This window comes from Microcaecilia unicolor, chromosome 1 (genome assembly GCF_901765095.1).
Source record: "Microcaecilia unicolor chromosome 1, aMicUni1.1, whole genome shotgun sequence".
NCBI lineage: Eukaryota > Metazoa > Chordata > Amphibia > Gymnophiona > Siphonopidae > Microcaecilia > Microcaecilia unicolor.
In genome coordinates, this window is record NC_044031.1 from 293904339 (window position 1) to 293924260 (window position 19922).

The following is a 19922-nucleotide window of genomic DNA, read 5'->3' on the forward strand; positions in this document are numbered from 1 at the left end:
CCCTTCCTTTCAGGTACCATCTGTTTGATCCTCCTAGTACCTAACAGGTAAAGCGAATGCTACATACCTGTAGAAGGTATTCTCCGAGGACAGCAGGCTGATTGTTCTCACTGATGGGTGACGTCCACGGCAGCCCCTCCAATCGGAATCTTCACTAGCAAAGTCCTTTGCTAGCCCTCGCGCACCCGCGCGCACCGCGCATGCGCGGCCGTCTTCCCGCCCGAAACCAGCTCGAGCCGGCCAGTCCAGTATGTAGCAAGACAATACAAGGGAAGACACAACTCCAAAGGGGAGGCGGGCGGGTTTGTGAGAACAATCAGCCTGCTGTCCTCGGAGAATACCTTCTACAGGTATGTAGCATTCGCTTTCTCCGAGGACAAGCAGGCTGCTTGTTCTCACTGATGGGGTATCCCTAGCCCCCAGGCTCACTCAAAACAACAACCAAGGTCAATTGGGCCTCGCAACGGCGAGGACATAACTGAGATTGACCTAAAAATTTTACCAACTAACTGAGAGTGCAGCCTGGAACAGAACAAACAGGGCCCTCGGGGGGTGGAGTTGGATCCTAAAGCCCAAACAGGTTCTGAAGAACTGACTGCCCGAACCGACTGTCGCGTCGGGTATCCTGCTGCAGGCAGTAATGAGATGTGAATGTGTGGACAGATGACCACGTCGCAGCTTTGCAAATTTCTTCAATTGAGGCTGACTTCAAGTGGGCTACCGACGCAGCCATGGCTCTAACATTATGAGCCGTGACATGACCCTCAAGAGCCAGCCCCGCCTGGGCGTAAGTGAAGGAAATGCAATCTGCTAGCCAATTGGATATGGTGCGTTTCCCTACAGCCACTCCCCTCCTATTGGGATCAAAAGAAACAAACAATTGGGCGGACTGTCTGTGGGGCTGTGTCCGCTCCAGGTAGAAGGCCAATGCTCTCTTGCAGTCCAATGTGTGCAGCTGACGTTCAGCAGGGCAGGAATGAGGACGGGGAAAAAAATGTTGGCAAGACAATTGACTGGTTCAGATGGAACTCCGACACGACCTTTGGCAAGAACTTAGGGTGAGTGTGGAGGACTACTCTGTTATGATGAAATTTGGTGTAAGGGGCCTGGGCTACCAGGGCCTGAAGCTCACTGACTCTACGAGCTGAAGTAACTGCCACCAAGAAAATGACCTTCCAGGTCAAGTACTTCAGATGGCAGGAATTCAGTGGCTCAAAAGGAGGTTTCATCAGCTGGGTGAGAACGACATTGAGATCCCATGACACTGTAGGAGGCTTGACAGGGGGCTTTGACAAAAGCAAACCTCTCATGAAGCGAACAACTAAAGGCTGTCCTGAGATCGGCTTACCTTCCACATGGTAATGGTATGCGCACTGATTGCGCTAAGGTGAACTCTTACAGAGTTGGTCTTGAGACCAGACTCAGACAAGTGCAGAAGGTATTCAAGCAGGGTCTATGTAGGACAAGAGCGAGGAGCTAGGGCCTTGCTGTCACACCAGACGGCAAACCTCCTCCACAGAAAGAAGTAACTCCTCTTAGTGGAATCTTTCCTGGAAGCAAGCAAGATGCGGGAGACACCCTCTGACAGACCCAAAGAGGCAAAGTCTACGCTCTCAACATCCAGGCCGTGAGAGCCAGGGACCGGAGGCTGGGATGCAGAAGAGCCCCTTCGTCCTGCGTGATGAGGGTCGGAAAACACTCCAATCTCCACGGTTCTTCGGAGGATAACTCCAGAAGAAGAGGGAACCAGATCTGACGTGGCCAAAAAGGAGCAATCAGAATCATGGTGCCTCGGTCTTGCTTGAGTTTCAACAAAGTCTTCCCCACCAGAGGAATGGGAGGATAAGCATACAGCAGGCCCTCCCCCCAATCCAGGAGGAAGGCATCCGATGCCAGTCTGCCGGGGGCCTGAAGCCTGGAACAGAACTGAGGGACTTTGTGGTTGGCTCGAGATGCGAAGAGATCCACCAAGGGGGTGCCCCATGCTTGGAAGATCTGGCGCACCACTCGGGAGTTGAGCGACCATTCGTGAGGTTGCATAATCCTGCTCAGTCTGTCGGCCAGACTGTTGTTTACGCCTGCCAGATATGTGGCTTGGAGCACCATGCCGAGACGGCGAGCCCAGAGCCACATGCTGACGGCTTCCTGACACAGGGGGCGAGATCCGGTGCCCCCCTGCTTGTTGACATAGTACATGGCAACCTGGTTGTCTGTCTGAATTTGGATAATTTGGTGGGACAGCCGATCTCTGAAAGCCTTCAGAGCGTTCCAGATCGCTCGCAACTCCAGGAGATTGATCTGTAGACCGCGTTCCTGGAGGGACCAGCTTCCTTGGGTGTGAAGCCCATCGACATGAGCTCCCCATCCCAGGAGAGACGCATCCGTGGTGGCTGAGGAATTTGGAAAGGACGTCCCAGAGTCAAATTGGACCAAATCGTCCACCAATACAGGGATTTGAGAAAACTCGTGGACAGGTGGATCACGTCTTCTAGATCCCCAGCAGCCTGAAACCACTGGGAAGCTAGGGTCCATTGAGCAGATCTCATGTGAAGGCGGGCCATGGGAGTCACATGAACTGTGGAGGCCATGTGGCCCAGCAATCTCAACATCTGCCGAGCTGTGATCTGCTGGGACGCTCGCACCCGCGAGACGAGGGACAACAAGTTGTTGGCTCGCGTCTCTGGGAGATAGGCGCGAGCCGTCCGAGAATCCAGTAGAGCTCCTATGAATTCGAGTCTCTGCACTGGGCGAAGATGGGACCTTTGGGTAATTTATTACAAACCCCAGTAGCTCCAGGAGACGAATAGTCATCTGCATGGACTGCAGGGCTCCTGCCTCGGACGTGTTCTTCACCAGCCAATCGTCGAGATACGGGAACACGTGCACCCCCAGCCTGCGAAGTGCCGCTGCTACTACAGCCAGGCACTTTGTGAACACCCTGGGCGCAGAGGCGAGCCCAAAGGGTAGCACACAGTACTGGAAGTGACGTGTGCCCAGCTGAAATCGCAGATACTGTCTGTGAGCTGGCAGTATCGGGATGTGTGTGTAGGCATCCTTCAAGTCCAGAGAGCATAGCCAATCGTTTTCCTGAATCATGGGAAGAAGGGTGCCCAGGGAAAGCATCCTGAACTTTTCTTTTACGAGATATTTGTTCAGGGCCCTTAGGTCTAGGATGGGACGCATCCCCCCTGTTTTCTTTTCCACAAGGAAGTACCTGGAATAGAATCCCAGCCCTTCTTGCCCGGATGGCACGGGCTCGACCGCATTGGCGCTGAGAAGGGCGGAGAGTTCCTCTGCAAGTACCTGCTTGTGCTGGAAGCTGTAAGACTGAGCTCCCGGTGGACAATTTGGAGGTTTTGAGGCCAAATTGAGGGTGTATCCTTGCCGGACTATTTGCAGAACCCACTGATCGGAGGTTATGAGAGGCCACCTTTGGTGAAAAGCTTTCAACCTCCCCCCGACCGGCAGGTCGCCCGGCACTGACACTTGGATGTCGGCTATGCTCTGCTGGAGCCAGTCAAAAGCTCGCCCCTTGCTTTTGCTGGGGAGCCGCGGGGCCTTGCTGAGGCGCACGCTGCTGACGAGAGCGAGCGCGCTGGGGCTTAGCCTGGGCCGCAGGCTGTCGAGAAGGAGGATTGTACCTACGCTTGCCAGAAGAGTAGGGAACAGTCCTCCTTCCCCCAAAAAATCTTCTACCTGTAGAGGTAGATGCTGAAGGCTGCCGGCGGGAGAACTTGTCGAATGCGGTATCCCGCTGGTGGAGATGCTCTACCACCTGCTCGACCTTCTCTCCAAAAATATTGTCTGCACGGCAAGGCGAGTCCGCAATCCGCTGCTGGAGTCTATTCTCCAGGTCGGAGGCACGCAGCCATGAGAGCCTGCGCATCACCACACCTTGAGCAGCGGCCCTGGACGCAACATCAAAGGTGTCATACACCCCTCTGGCCAGGAATTTTCTGCACGCCTTCAGCTGCCTGACCACCTCCTGAAAAGGCTTGGCTTGCTCAGGGGGGAGAGCATCAACCAAGCCCGCCAACTGCCGCACATTGTTCCGCATGTGTATGCTCGTGTAGAGCTGGTAAGACTGGATTTTGGCCACGAGCATAGAGGAATGGTAGGCCTTCCTCCCAAAGGAGTCTAAGGTTCTAGAGTCTTTGCCCGGGGGCGCCGAAGCATGCTCCCTAGAACTCTTAGCCTTCTTTAGGGCCAGATCCACAACTCCAGAGTCGTGAGGCAACTGAGTGTGCATCAGCTCTGGGTCCCCATGGATCCGGTACTGGGACTCGATCTTCTTGGGGATGTGGGGATTACTTAGTGGCTTGGTCCAGTTCGCAAGCAATGTCTTTTTCAGGACATGGTGCAAGGGAACAGTGGACGCTTCCTTAGGTGGAGAAGGATAGTCCAGGAGCTCAAACATTTCAGCCCTGGGCTCGTCCTCCACAACCACCGGGAAGGGGATGGCCGTAGACATCTCCCGGACAAAGGAAGCAAAAGACAGACTCTCGGGAGGAGAAAGCTGTCTCTCAGGAGAGGGAGTGGGATCGGAAGGAAGACCCTCAGACTCCTCGTCAGAGAAATATCTGGGGTCTTCTTCCTCTTCCCACGAGGCCTCACCCTCGGTGTCAGACACAAGTTCACGGACCTGTGTCTGCAACCTCGCCCGGCTCGACTCCGTGGAGCCACGTCCACGATGGGGGCATCGAGAGGTAGAATCCCTCGCCCGCATCGGCGAAGCTCCCTCCGCCGATGTAGTCGGGGAGCCCTCCTGGGAGGTGGCCGCAGTCGGCACCGCACGCGGTACCGACGTCGGGGACCTCACCCCGGGCGATGGGCCAGCCGGCGCCACGCTCGACGGTACCGGAGGCGCAAGCACCGCCGGTACCGGAGGGGTAGGGCGCAACAGCTCTCCCAGAATCTCTGGGAGAACGGCCCGGAGGCTCTCGTTCAGAGCGGCTGCAGAGAAAGGCATGGAGGCCGATGCAGGCGTCGACGTCAGAACCTGTTCCGGGCGTGGAGGCTGTTCCGGGCTGTCCAGAGTGGAGCGCATCGACACCTCCTGAACAGAGGGTGAGCGGTCCTCTCGGTGCCGATGCCTGCTGGGTGCCAACTCCCTCGGCGACCCAGAGCTCTCGGTGCCGACGCGGGGAGGAGACCGGTGTCGATGCTTCTTCGACTTCTTCCGAAGCATGTCACCGGAGCTCCCCGGCACTGACGAGGAGGACGTAGAATCCATCCGTCGCTTCCTCGGGGCCGAGGTCGAAGCAGGTCGATCCCGGGGGGGCTGTACCGCAGGAGCCCTCAGGGTAGGGGGAGACCCACCCGAAGGCTCACCGCCACCAGCAGGGGAATGGACAGCCCTCACCTGCACTCCTGACGATGCACCACCGTCCGACGACATCAGCAGACGAGGTCCCGGTACCACCGACGCCGATGCAGCTATCCGATGTCTCGGCGCCGATGCAGAGGACCGATGCCTTGATGCACTCGATGCACTGGCGGCCGAGGATGAAGGTCTGGACGCTGACGACGTCGATGCACTCGATGACCCCGGTGCCGATGCCGACGAAGAGCCCGAGAACAAAACGTTCCACTGGGCCAATCTCGCTACCTGAGTCCGCCTTTGTAACAGGGAACACAGGCTACAGTTCTGAGGACGGTGCTCGGCCCCCAGACACTGAAGACACGAAGAGTGCCTATCAGTGAGCGAGATTACCCGGGCGCACTGGGTGCACTTCTTGAAGCCGCTGGAAGGCTTCGATGTCATGGGCGTAAAAATCACGCCGGCGAAATCAAAATCCGAAATGACGAATTTGAGCACCAAAAACTTTGAGGGAGAAAAATCTCGACCGAGGCCGAAAAGAGGCCTACCCCGACGACGAAAGAAAACTTACCGGGGCAAAGACTGGAAATACGGGAAGGGGCAAACGAAACCCAAGGGGGTTTGCGGAGCACTTTCCGAACGAATTTAAATCTTTTCCGAAGAAAAAACACGTCGATTTGTACAAAGGACGCGCGAGGTCGACTCTCCGTGGCTCGACACGGCAAAAAACACAGCCGTACCGAGTGCGGACGAAAGAAGACTGGCCGGCTCGAGCCGGTTTCGGGCGGGAAGACGGCCGCGCGGGCGCGCGAGGGCTAGCAAAGGACTTTGCTAGTGAAGATTCCGATTGGAGGGGCTGCCGTGGACGTCACCCATCAGTGAGAACAAGCAGCCTGCTTGTCCTCGGAGAATATAACATATCAATTCTTATATACTGTATCTCAGACACGGTTCAGCATTGAATATCCAGGCATAAAACCAGCGGCAGTCAGCAGAATATCAACCCCCTAGTTTTTAACTTATGGGGACCTCCTTTTATCATCTCAGCTAATAAAGTACTTTGTTGCACAATTTCATAACTTTCCTCATATGATCTATTTGCAATCAGTATGAGAAAAGTTAAAGCAACTCAAAGTTTATCTAATTACGCCTCTAGAAAAGAGAGGAGTAATTAGGTAAACTTGCTGCAGACTTACTACAAAAAACAATGTACATGCTCTGTATCCGTAAATAGCACAATTCCCACACTTGTTTACATTGACCAACTTGCAGAGTTATATACTGCCTATGATTCTTCTTTTTGAATATACCATTCTTTCAATAAAAACAGTTATAATCTAATCAACAAACTATAAATGTTAAGTTTTGGTAATTATTAACTGCAGAACTGACCAAGGCAATTTAATTGAACAGGAGCCTCTCCTACCTGGACAAATTATTTTAATATCTCAAGGTACATAGCATACCTCTTCATACACAGGAAGTGATTTAATTGTAGTTAATCCTCTATCTCTTGCAGCTGTGGGTCCATGAACAAGTCTACCATAACTATTATCTGTAGCAAAAATGTTATCTTTATCTGCAGTGTCTGCATTCTTTGCTACCATTTCTAGCCCTAGTGCATAAGGTATGAGCGGGATAATTTTATCCTGGGCAACATGTGGCCAGTATGTACTTATCCTTTTCTTTCCAACTATACTTTAATTGTAGTGTCTCCTTACTGAGATTTGGTATAGATGATATACAGTGGGGCCACCATATGAAGATATAAGACTTGAGCAGAAAATGTTATTCTCTCTCCCTTAGAGGTGCATTGCAAACCACAGCTGCTGTTTCTGTTTTATATTGTGCTTTCTTTTGACTCCATTGTGCTCCTGTTTAACTCTCCAAACATCCCTCATTTTGGGCTCATTTTTCCATAACATTCTAATCCTCACCTAACCCTTGGTGCTTCTTTGTACCATGTGCAGAGGCTTTGGGGTCTTCATGCCAATGTTGATGCCATTTTATCCCTCTCCCAGTGTCTTGGGGTCTTTAAGTCAATGCTGGTAGCACTTTACCCTTCTACTGGCTTTTTATTGTCTTCGTAATAATGCCGGTACTGCTTTCTCTTCCTCCCACCTGTCTTGAGGTCTTCATGCCAATGTTGGCACTAGTTTACATTTCTCCCAAAGTCTTGGGTTCTTGGTACCAATGTTGGTGCTGTTTTGCTTCTTTCCTGACAATGTTGATGTAATATTGCCCCTCTACCTATGCACTGGATCTTCATGCCACTATTTGTGCCTCCTTGCTCTTTTCACAGTGGCTTAGTATTTTCATGCCACTTTTAGTGCCATTGACCCCCCTCACACCTTATGATGATGTCTTGGAATGTTGTTGCCTCTGTGGCAGATGCTTGCCAACATATTTGTTTACAAATTATTTGTCCCACTGACTTTAGTAGACCTGAATGATCTGACTGGTGCATACATTTTTGCAAGCATTTCCCTACTCACAATAGGTGAAACTAATCAAAAACCTAAAATTTTACTTTTCACATGTTCATTTATATTCAAGTGTGTCAATATTTTCACAGCATAGTCAGTGGGTTTTTTTTTTTACTGTCAGCTATGGTTTTTCAATTATTCAGGAATATTCAGCACTGCTAGCCAGACAATGAGCAGCACATATTAGGGACCCAGTTACCAAACTGTGGTAAAAAGTGGCTTTAGCGCACCTTACGAGGGTCATTCATATGCACTAAGGCCTTTTTCATTGCAGGGGTAAAATAGTCCATTTTTCTATTTTCTGTATTAATGGCCATGCACTAATTTTCCCATTAGTGTGTGAGCCCCTACCGCCACACACCAATTGGTTAGCATATGGCAAAGGAGCTGTGCTAACCAATTATTGCAGAGCATGTCCACTCTCTGCCCCAGGACTAAAGCGAAGATACCTGTAGCAGATATTCTCCGAGGATAGCAGGCCTTATATTCTCATACATGGGTAACACGATCCCGTGTTATCTGGTCCAGAGCTTATGACAAGCTGTAAAGAACTTTGTGGAGTGTATAAGCTCCACCGCACATGCACAAGTGCCTTCCCGCCTGCCACGAGAAAGAGGTTAACACAATACAATACTACAGCATACGTAATAAAAAGACAATTAAAGGAGAAAACTCCAAGGGGAGGTGAGAAGGTTGTAAGAATATAAGACCTGCTCTCCTCAAAGAATAGTTGTTACAGGTCAGTATCTTCGCTTTCTCCAAGGACAAGCGGGCCTATGCATTCTCACATATGGGGAATCCCTAGTGTCCAGGCTCACCAAGAAAAACATGAAATATGAAACAAAAAATGTGAGGAAAAACCAAGTGAGGATACCAAAAAAACACTTTATTGTATTAAAAAATGACCCGACACGGCCGTGTTTCAGCCCTAAGGCTTGCCTCAGAGGTCTTGAACAACCTAAACAAAACATAATAAATATTATATATTATGAAATGACACAAATATCAAACCATAAATGTTTGTTAGAAATGATTAAAAATAATTAAAAACATCACTAGTAAGAACATACGAAAATATTGTACAAAAATAATACTTAATGGGTTAACTATTAGAACGCATGGTGTGAAATCTACATGATACATGAAATATTTTGAAATCTAACAATAAGTTATACATGCATATAAATTGAAATAAACGCAATCATAATTATTATTATTACATCTAGCATTTATATAAAAATATTTAACATATATAAATTAATATGTATATAAATAAAATTGAACTAAATCACTATTATTATTATTGCACCTAATGCTTACATAAAAATAACTTAGATTCATATACAAATCATTAACATGTTAATATGATGATTAATACATGCACAATAAGACATTGAAACAAATAAAAAATTATACATGACACATTATTTAAAATTAAAAGTACCTCGGATGATCTAGTGCTACTTCTTAAAGACGGTCATGATTGTGTATAAGATCAAAAAGGAATGAATTAAAAAAGAAAATGGACAACTTTAAAAGAGGAAATGGACAACTATAAGCATTATATTTTATATATTATATTATAATCAACTCGCGACAGGATTGTGAAAAATTACAGGAGGACCTTACGAGACTTGGAGACTGGGCGGCTAAATTACAGATGACGTTTAATGTGAGCAAGTGCAAGGTGATGCATGTGGGAAAAAAGAACCCGAATTATAGCTACATCATGCAAGGTTCCACGTTAGGAGTTACGGACCAAGAAAGGGATCTGGGTGTCGTCGTCGTCGTCGATAATACACTGAAACCTTCTGCTCAGTGTGCTGCTGTGGCTCGGAAAGCGAATAGAATGTTGGGTATTATTAGGAAAGGTATGGAAAACAGGTGTGAGGATGTTATAATGCCGTTATATCGCTCCATGGTGTGACCGCACTTTGAGTAATGTGTTCAATTCTGGTCGCCGCATCTCAAGAAAGATATAGTAGAATTGGAAAAGGTGCAGCGAAGGGCGACTAAAATGATAGCGGGGATGGGACGACTTCCCTATGAAGAAAGACTAAGGAGGCTAGGGCTTTTCAGCTTGGAGAAGAGACGGCTGAGGGGAGACATGATAGAGGTATATAAAATAATGAGTGGAGTGGAACAGTTGGATATGAAGCTTGTGTTCACACTTTCCAAAAATACTAGGACTAGGGGGCATGCAATGAGACTACAGTGTAGTAAATTAAAACAAATCAGAGAAAATTTTTCTTCACCCAACTTGTAATTAAACTCTGGAATTCGTTGCCGGAGTACGTGGTGAAGGCGGTTAGCTTGGCAGAGTTTAAAAAGGGGTTAGACAAGTCCATAAACCGCTACTAAATGGACTTGGGAAAAATCCACAATTCTGGGAATAACATGTATAGAATATTTGTACGTTTGGGAAGCTTGCCAGGTGCCCTTGGCCTGGATTGGCCGCTGTCGTGAACAGGATGCTGGGCTCGATGGACCCTTGGTCTTTTCCCAGTGTGGCATTACTTATGTACTTATTATAATACCTTTTTTATATTAAAAAAACATTAAATCGGTACGATGAAATTCAGATACAATAAGTTTAATTTATATATATGGCATAAACACACAAAAAATGTTTTTTTTTTCCTTTTTATTAATCTCATCCTCATATCTACAAACAGACCAGGGAAAAGAAACCCAAGATATTCCGGTCTATTGCCAACTGGACATCGGCATTTCATATATTTATGACAGTGGTTATTGAAAAGGAGCCGGACATGAGTCCTTATTTAATAAGGTACATGGATTCCATCATTCGGGCACACAAGAGATATGGGGGATGGGCTTGGCTAAACTATGATATTAAGTTTCGGAAAAGCATGGCCGATAATCCTGATATCTCTTGGAAGCATCGAGTGGTGGATCTATGGCTGGATGAGATGTCCGTACAGAGACCTTTCACACAGGATAGGGGGTTTAATTACATGGAAGGTACGGGGTGGCGGGGCAGCCAGCCCTTTCAGTCTGGGCCGGCATCTCAAAGGCAATTTGGGGCTCCGGCAGGAAAGCGAATTTGTAGACAATTCAACAATGGACATTGCGCATGGCACCCCTGTAAATTCAGGCATGTCTGTGCAGTGTGTGGGGGGGGGGGGGGACATTCAGCAGGGCAATGTCGGCAGCAAAGGGACAGGAAGCAGCAGCCAGGGTACTCGACTATGCCGTCGGGATACACTGGTCAGTAGTTGGGGTCAGCTGGCGCCTTCGCCAATTAAGTTAGAGCGTATGCAGGTATGGCTGGCACGTTACTATGATAGGGTAAGTGCGGAGGCCATCACATCCGGTTTTACTTTGGGTTATGTTATTCCTTATCAGGGCCCTTTATTGCATTCTACACATTACCCCAGAAATGTTGTCTCAATACATGCTCATCATCAGATTGCAGCAGAGAAAATTCAGAAGGAGTTGCTTAAGGGTAGAATAGCAGGGCCGTTTCGTGAGCCACCTTTTGAAGCCATGATAGTTTCGCCAATTGGGATTGTTCCAAAAAAGGAGCCCGGGAAGTTTCGATTAATACATAATCTTTCTTATCCCGTGGGGCAGTCGGTTAATGATTTTATCGATCCTATAACTTGTTCGGTGCACTATGCTTCTGTGGATAAGGCGATAGAAGTAATCAGGGGTCATGGGAGTCAGGCTTCTTTAGCGAAGGCTGACGTGGAGTCGGCTTTTCGCTTGTTACCGGTGCATCCAGATTCTTTTCCGCTGCTGGGGTTCCGTTTCAATGAGCACTTTTACTTTGATAAATGTGTCCCGATGGGCTGCTCTATTTCCTGTGCCTTTTTTGAGCAATTTAGTTCCTTTGTACATTGGGTGGTTGAGCAGGTCACTTCAGTAGGGGCGGTAGTCCATTATTTGGATGATTTCTTGTTAGTGGGTAAGGATGCGGGAGACTGCGCGGTTTTGTTGAGCACTTTCAAGCGAGTGGCGGCTCATTTTGGGATACCGTTGGCTGAGGATAAGACTGTTGGGCCTGTGAATGTGATAACGTTCCTAGGTATAGAGTTGGATGTGCCGGCCCAGTGTTCTCGTCTGCCAGCGGAAAAAATTACACGCTTGCTGGAGGCAGTGCGGGCGATGCAACAAGTTAAAAAAGCTACTCTTAAACAATTTCAGGAGCTCTTAGGTTTGTTATGTTTTGCTACCAGGGTAATGCCAATGGGTCGCATTTTCGCCAGAAAGCTGGCTTTAGCGACAAGGGGGGTACTGAAAGCTCACTATCATATTCGAGTGACACAAAGTATTAGGCAGGATCTAGAGGTCTGGGGTGTATTCTTAGAGCAGTTTAATGGTAGAACTTTTTGGCACGACCTTCCGCAGCCCGCAGATGCATTGGAACTGTTTATAGATGCGGCAGGGGGTGAAGGTTTTGGTATATATTTTCAAGGAGCGTGGTGTGCTGAAAAGTGGCCGGAGGCATGGATTCAGGCAGGGATTGTACGGGATATAACCTTTTTGGAGTTATTCCCCATATTGGTGGCTTTACATATTTGGGGGTCGGGTTTGGCAAATAAAGCTATTGTCTTTAATTCAGATAATATGGCAGTAGGAGAGAGTTTGAACAGATTATCTGCCAATACAGTGCCAGTTATTAATTTGATAAGAGCGATAGTGTTGCAGTGTCTGCGTTGGAATATATCCTTAAAGGCGAAGCATATTCCTGGGAAGCAGAATATTATAGCGGATGCTCTTTCTCGCTTTAAGTTTGCAGATTTCAGATCCAAGGCTCCCATGGCAGACAACAGGCCGACAACAGTGCCAGACATCGTTTGGACTTATGGCCCCGTGAAGTGTGGGAGTTAGCTCTTCAGGCATTGTCGCCGGCAACAAGGAAGAAGTATATCTCAGCTTTTCTGTTTTATATGCAGCACATGATGGAGTCTGGTAATGGAGGGTTGTTCACCACGGACGCATTAGTGGTCTTTATATCAGCGGCTCGAAGGGAGGGTCGCATAGGGCACAGGTGGCCATTACAATTGCTAGTATTAATTTTTTCTCCAAATTGTTTGGCTGGGAGAATCCCACCAAGGCTTTTGTAGTGTCAAGGATGATGAAAGGGTGGCACAGGGTAGTGGGTTCCTCAGTGGATAAGCGTCAGCCTATTTTACATGGTGATCTGGGTGCCTTGTTTGCAGTTATGGATGAGGTGTGTGATTCGCCATTTGAGGTACGGCTATTCCGCTGTGCCTTCGCATTGGCTTTTCATGGGGCCCTTAGGGTGAGTGAGTTGGTGGCCCAGTCTAAGTCTGCGGGGGCTGACAAGGGTTTGTTAATGCGGGATGTGACTATTACACAGACGGGGATTGATTTACTCATACGGAGCTCAAAAACTGACCAGTTGGCTAGAGGTACACACATGTGGATTAGACCACACTCACCGGAAACTACATGTCCTTTATATAATCTGCAGCAGTACCTGCAGATTAGACCAATGGGGGGTGTCTGGCTGCTGCTTCATGCTAATGCGTCCCCATTGACTCGATTTCAATTCATCAAAGTATTGCAGTTGTGTGTTACTCGGGCGGGCTTGGAATCTGCGACATTTAGTTCGCACTCATTCAGGATTGGGGCGGCGACTTCGGCTGCTCTGCATGGGGTTCCATGTGAACAAATTAAACGGTTAGGCCGGTGGGGATCGAATGCGTACAAAAGATACATTCGGCCTCCACGTTAGTACCCCTGTTAGGGTTAGCCCTGTTAGGGTGGGTGGTTCTTTACTTGGGTTGGCTTTCCTGTTGTTGCCATAGTTGATAATATGTTAATTGCATGTGACTTGCCATATTTGATAATATGTTAATTGCATGTGACTTGCAGGTGACGTGGTGGAACAGTACCAGATATGGATCTGTGGTCACTCTTATGTGCATTGGGCACATAAGAGGGCAGCTGTACGGCCTGATGGGGTGAATTTGGGCTTTCCGAGGGGGAAGGTGGCTGTACGATGGTTGGGTAAGAGAGGGATGCTGTGGGCTCAATTGTTGCCAACCATAGAGTGGGAGTTGATGACTTCCAGTGCGCCACAGTTTCTCATCCTGCATTTAGGGGGCAATGATTTAGCGGGGATGAACAGTGTGCTATTAGTGAAAACAATACAGAATGATTTATTAAAATTGGCATGTTTGCTGCCCCGGACCAGACTCGTCTGGTCGGATATTATTCCACGACGAGTTTGGAGGGGCGAGAGGTCGCATACAGCGATCGATGGCACACGCAAAAAAATTAATAGGTGGATGGGTAAATTTATGGGGTCAGTTAAAGGGCAAGTGATTGTGCATGAGTTCCTTAAAGAATCTTGTGCGGGTTTATATAGATCGGATGGGGTCCACCTGTCTGATGTGGGCCTGGATATATTCAACTTTGATTTACATAATTTTATTGAAGCCATTACGCTGGTGGTAGGTCGCAGCCAGGGTTTGGGGGGAGCCCGCGGCGAACGAGGAGTCGTTGCCGTGGGCTGTGGCATAAGCTATGGAACTTAGGTAACATTAGCGACGAGTACACAGCACCTCAGCGGATAATATGGCAAAGTGAGTTACTATGTATATGTTAATGACCTGTTGAAAGTTACAATACTGAGCGAAATGTTATGCCTGCATGCGGGCAGGATTACAGAACAAGATGGACACGGCTAGTCTCCTGGCTTGGACGGCCAGGGGGCCAATAGCTTTGGTGAAAGTGGTAAATGCATCCTTGTACGGGATGCATTTGATTGGACAGCGTGCTATAGCAGACAGCACTGAGGAGGAACAGGGTGCTTGGACGGCACAGCCTGTAGTAATATAAGCAAGAAGGGCTGTGTACTCGGAGGGAGATGTTTATCAATGATGTTTATCAATGATGTTTACCAATGATTGTTTATGTGAAGGTTTACGGTAAATAAAATTTTGGGACCTGGCTGCGGCCTAAATAAATCCACATTCGTTAAAGAAATTGGCTTCTGGTGTGGTGTTTGGATAGAAGGGGGTGACTGAGTGAATGCCGAATGCCCGTGTTGATGGAAAGGCTCACCCTTTAAGGGGAGCCGATTACAACCGGGCTGAAGGCTCAGGAAGAACCTGGGGTGGGGGGGGGGGGGGGGGGGAGAGGGAGGGAGGAGTGGGAGTGGATAGGAAGGATAAGAGATTGAAGGGTGATGGGAAAAGGGGCGGGTAGGGAGGAGGGGTGAAGAACGGCTGTGAAGGGAGACACAGCGCCATTTGGATTTCAGCAAGCAGAGGGAGCAGTGTTGACCCGCCCTCCCGCCCATGAGGTACGGGGGAAGGGTCGTTGTCGCAGCAAGGCATAAGCTATGGAACTTAGGTAACATTAGCGACGAGTACACAGCACCTCAGCGGATAATATGGCAAAGTGAGTTACTATGTATATGTTAATGACCTGTTGAAAGTTACAATACTGAGCGAAATGTTATGCCTGCATGCGGGCAGGATTACAGAACAAGATGGACACGGCTAGTCTCCTGGCTTGGACGGCCAGGGGGCCAATAGCTTTGGTGAAAGTGGTAAATGCATCCTTGTACGGGATGCATTTGATTGGACAGCGTGCTATAGCAGACAGCACTGAGGAGGAACAGGGTGCTTGGACGGCACAGCCTGTAGTAATATAAGCAAGAAGGGCTGTGTACTCGGAGGGAGATGTTTATCAATGATGTTTATCAATGATGTTTACCAATGATTGTTTATGTGAAGGTTTACGGTAAATAAAATTTTGGGACCTGGCTGCGGCCTAAATAAATCCACATTCGTTAAAGAAATTGGCTTCTGGTGTGGTGTTTGGATTGAAGGGGGTGACTGAGTGAATGCCGAATGCCCGTGTTGTAAGTTTAATTTATATATATGGCATAAACACACAAAAAATGTTTTTTTTTTCCTTTTTATTAATCTCATCCTCATATCTACAAACAGACCAAAGAAGTTTTTAAGTAAAATTTCAACAGTGTACGTTCATACACTAGATCATCCAAGGTACTTTTAATTTTAAATATTGTGTCATGTATACTTTTTTATTTGTTTCAATGTCTTATTGTGCATGTATTAATCATCATATTAACATATTAATGATTTGTATATGAATCTAAGTTATTTTTGTGTGTTAGGTGCAATAATTATGATTTACTTCAATTTTATTTATATACATATTAATTAATTTATATATGTTAAATATTTTTATATAATGCTAGATGTAATAATAATTATGATTGTGTTTATGTCTGCTGTTTTCAACATGAAAATTGCTGCAATTCATGCTCTAATACAGCAATACATCATCATCAAATAATAACAAGTTTTATATTTCAATGTATACATACAATAGATTCACTAAGAATACATCACACATGTTATTATGTCTTTTACTTATGTCTGAACTGGAGTATTTATTATGTTCCTTTGGGACGCTATTACCATATGATTCATCATTTCTGACGCGATTACGTCATTTTATACCTTTTTATTCTCTATAGCATTCTTTTCAAGAATGTATGCCATGTATGTCATGTTACTCATAGCTAGGTCTTTCCTCATATTTTACATATTCTCTTTGTTATCCCCATACAGCTATCTCCGATTATAAAAGGTTTTTATTTGCTATCCAGATGATGATGTATTTACACTAATACCGCCTCTTATGCTCACAGCTTTTTGGCGCCTTTTTGAATTTAACTCCTCAGCTTGGCGTTCCTCTCACTTTCACTTCTAAGCACACGAGATGGCTCTCTACAGAGCTACATCTTCGCAACTGTGGCAAACGGCAATTTTTTTTATACTACACGCTGGGGTAAGCAGACATTTTTACCTTTACCACTTATATACGCTCTTAACACGAGTTTCAGATAGATACTTTAGCATTTACCTACAAAGTTGGTTACATTTTTGCGGTGAACAGCATTATACGCTGGGGTGAGCAGATATTTCTACACTGACCAACTTATTGCGGTAAACGTTGTTTATTTTATATCACGCGCTGGGGAGAGCAGACAGTTCCGCTTTTATTTTTATTTCCATGCTTCTAATACCATTATGAGCTGGGCATATTATCACTTGCAGTTTATAATCCAAAAGATATTGTAAAGATGGTAACCTCACTGGTCTAAGCATCTCAACAATTATGACCTTTTACACTCCATAGTTCTATCACTTAAGATGTATTTTCATCTCCTTGCACAGGCATCGAATTGACTTCAAGTACACCTTATTGTGACCCTTCTTGGTGAGAATAAGACCTTTAACATTTTAGTATTACACTAATGAGTCTGATTATGATAGGTTTATTATTATCAAGTATTACTTATTACAATCAATCATTATGTTCTCATATAGTACAATTTATCATCAAGTATTACTTATCAATCAATTATTTTGTTTCCATACATCACAATTGATTATTTATAGAGGTATCAGCAATCATATAGTGCAATATTGAACTCATCTTGGACAGAATTTACACTGTACTTGAAAATTGATAATTAATCAATTCATTTATTAACTTACATAAAACACGTATATCTCTTTGTTAATACTGTCATGTGATACAATCCTAATGTTTATAATTGATTTGTGGGATGCTATTTATGTTTTAATATGTCAAATTTATTTTTGTTTTTAATATGCAATGAAGTTTGCATTATTTTTGTTCATAGTAATGAGTCCACATTATTTATATACATACTTTTGATGTTTTTATCATTCAATTGTTATATATTATTTATTTTAGAGATCTAAATGCTTAGGATGATTTATTAATGTTTATGTATATTTATGTGGTTATTTTTCTTGCATCGTCTTGTTAGACCCCTGAAGCAGGCGCTGTTTAGTGCCGAAACACAGCCCGTGTCGGGTCATCAATAAAGTGCTTTATTTGTCCCAGTCTTGAAGGCCCAGTGTTGCTTTTTTTGTCTGTATACTTTCTGTGTATGCTATATTACCCTCTCTGTGTTTCATGTAGATTTCACACCATGCGTTCTAATAGTTAACCCATTAAGTAATATTTTTGTACAATATTTTCGTATGTTTGTTCTTACTAGTGATGTTTTTAATTATTTTTAATCATTTTTAATTATTTCTAACAAACATTTATGGTTTGATATTTATGTGTCATTTCATAATATATATTATTTATTATGTTTTGTTTAGATTGTTCAAGACCCCTGAGGCGGGCCGAAACAAGGCCGTGTCGGGTCGTTTTTTAATACAATAAAGTGTTTTTTTGGTATCCTCAATTGGTTTTTCCTCACTTTTTTGTTCCATATCTCACGGTATCATGAGGGTTTTTACCTCCTTTTTTTGTGTATTTGTCACCAAGAAAAACAACCAGAGGTCAATTGGGCATTGCAATGGCAAGGACATAACAGAGATTAACCTGAAACTATATACAGTCTATGTGAGTGTGCAGCCTGGAACAGATGAAAACGGGCCTAGGGTGATGGAGTTGGATTCTAGAACCCAAACAGATTCTGCAATACTGTCTGTGCAAACCAACTATCGCATCGGGTACCCTGCTCAAAGCAGTAGTGTGATGTGAAGGTGTGGAACGAAGACAATGTTGCAGCCTTGCAAATTTCTTCAATGTAGGCTGACCGCAAATGGGTTACTGATGCAATTGTGGCTCTGACAGGGTCAGCCCAGCCTGGGCATACGTGAAAGAAATGCAATCTGCCAGCCAATTAGAGTGTTTTCCGATGGCGATCCCCATCATGTTGTGATTAAAAGAAACAAAAAGTATGGCAGACTGTCTGTGGGGCTTAGTCCGATCCATATAATAGAGCAATGCTCACTTTCAGTCCAAGGTCGGGGAAAAAATGTTGGCAAGACAATCAACTGGTTCAGATGGACACTCCAACACTACCTTTGGGCAGGAACTTAGGGTGAGTGTGGACTACTCTGTTGTGATTAAATTTTATAAAAGGCATATACACTACCAAGGCCTGAAGCTCACTGACTCTATGAGCTGAAGTAACAGCCACCAAGAAAATAGGGAGCTTTCATCAGCTGGGTGAGAAAAACACTGAGGTCACATGGGCTTTGCCAAAGCAAACCTCTCATGAAGCAAACAACTAGAGGCTGTCAAGAGATAGGCGCACCCTCTACATGTTGATTATAAACACTAACTGCATTGAGGCGAACCCTTACAGATCTGGTCTTAGGTCCAAACTCGGAAAAGTACAGAAGATACTCAAGCAGAATCTGTGCAGGACATAAAATGGGATCTAGGGCCTTGCCCTCACACCAGATGACAAACCTCCTCCATTTAAAAAAGTAACAGCTATTAGTGGAATCTTTCCTGGAAGCCAGCAAGACTTTGACAGGGAGGACTCCCAATTCTGCATGAGCAGAATCACCTGCAGGATTTTGTCTTATTGTCTTCCCACCCAAACCCACTTCTCCTCTCCCTCCACTCTCTGTCTCAGTTGATGGCACCCTCATCGTCCCCGTCTCATCTGCCCACAACCTCGGAGTCATCTTCGACTCCTCCCTCTCCTTCTCTGCGCATATCCAGCAGATAACCAAGACCTGTCGCTTCTTCCTCTATAACATTAGCAAAATTTTGCCCTTTCCTCTCTGAGCACACCACCCGACCTCTCATCCACTCTCTCATTACCTCTCGCCTTGACTACTGCAACCTACTCCTCACTGGCCTCCCATTTAGCCATCCATCCCCCCTTCAGTCCGTTCAGAACTCTGCTGCACGTCTTATCTTCCGCCTGGACCGATATACTCATATCACCCCTCTCCTCAAGTCACTTCACTGGCTGCCGATCAAGTACCGCATACAGTTCAAGCTTCTCCTACTACCCTACAAATGCACTCGATCTGCAGCCCCTCCTTACCTCTCTACCCTCATCTCCCCTTACATCCCTACCCATAACCTCTGCTCTCAAGACAAATCCCTCCTTTCAGTACCCTTCTCCACCACCACCAACTCCAGGCTCCGCCCATTCTGCCTCGCCTCACCCCATGCCTGGAATAAACTCCCTGAGCCCATACACCAGGCCCCCTCCTTGCCCATCTTCAAATCCTTGCTCAAAGCACACCTCTTCAATGTCGCCTTCGGCACCTAACCACTATACC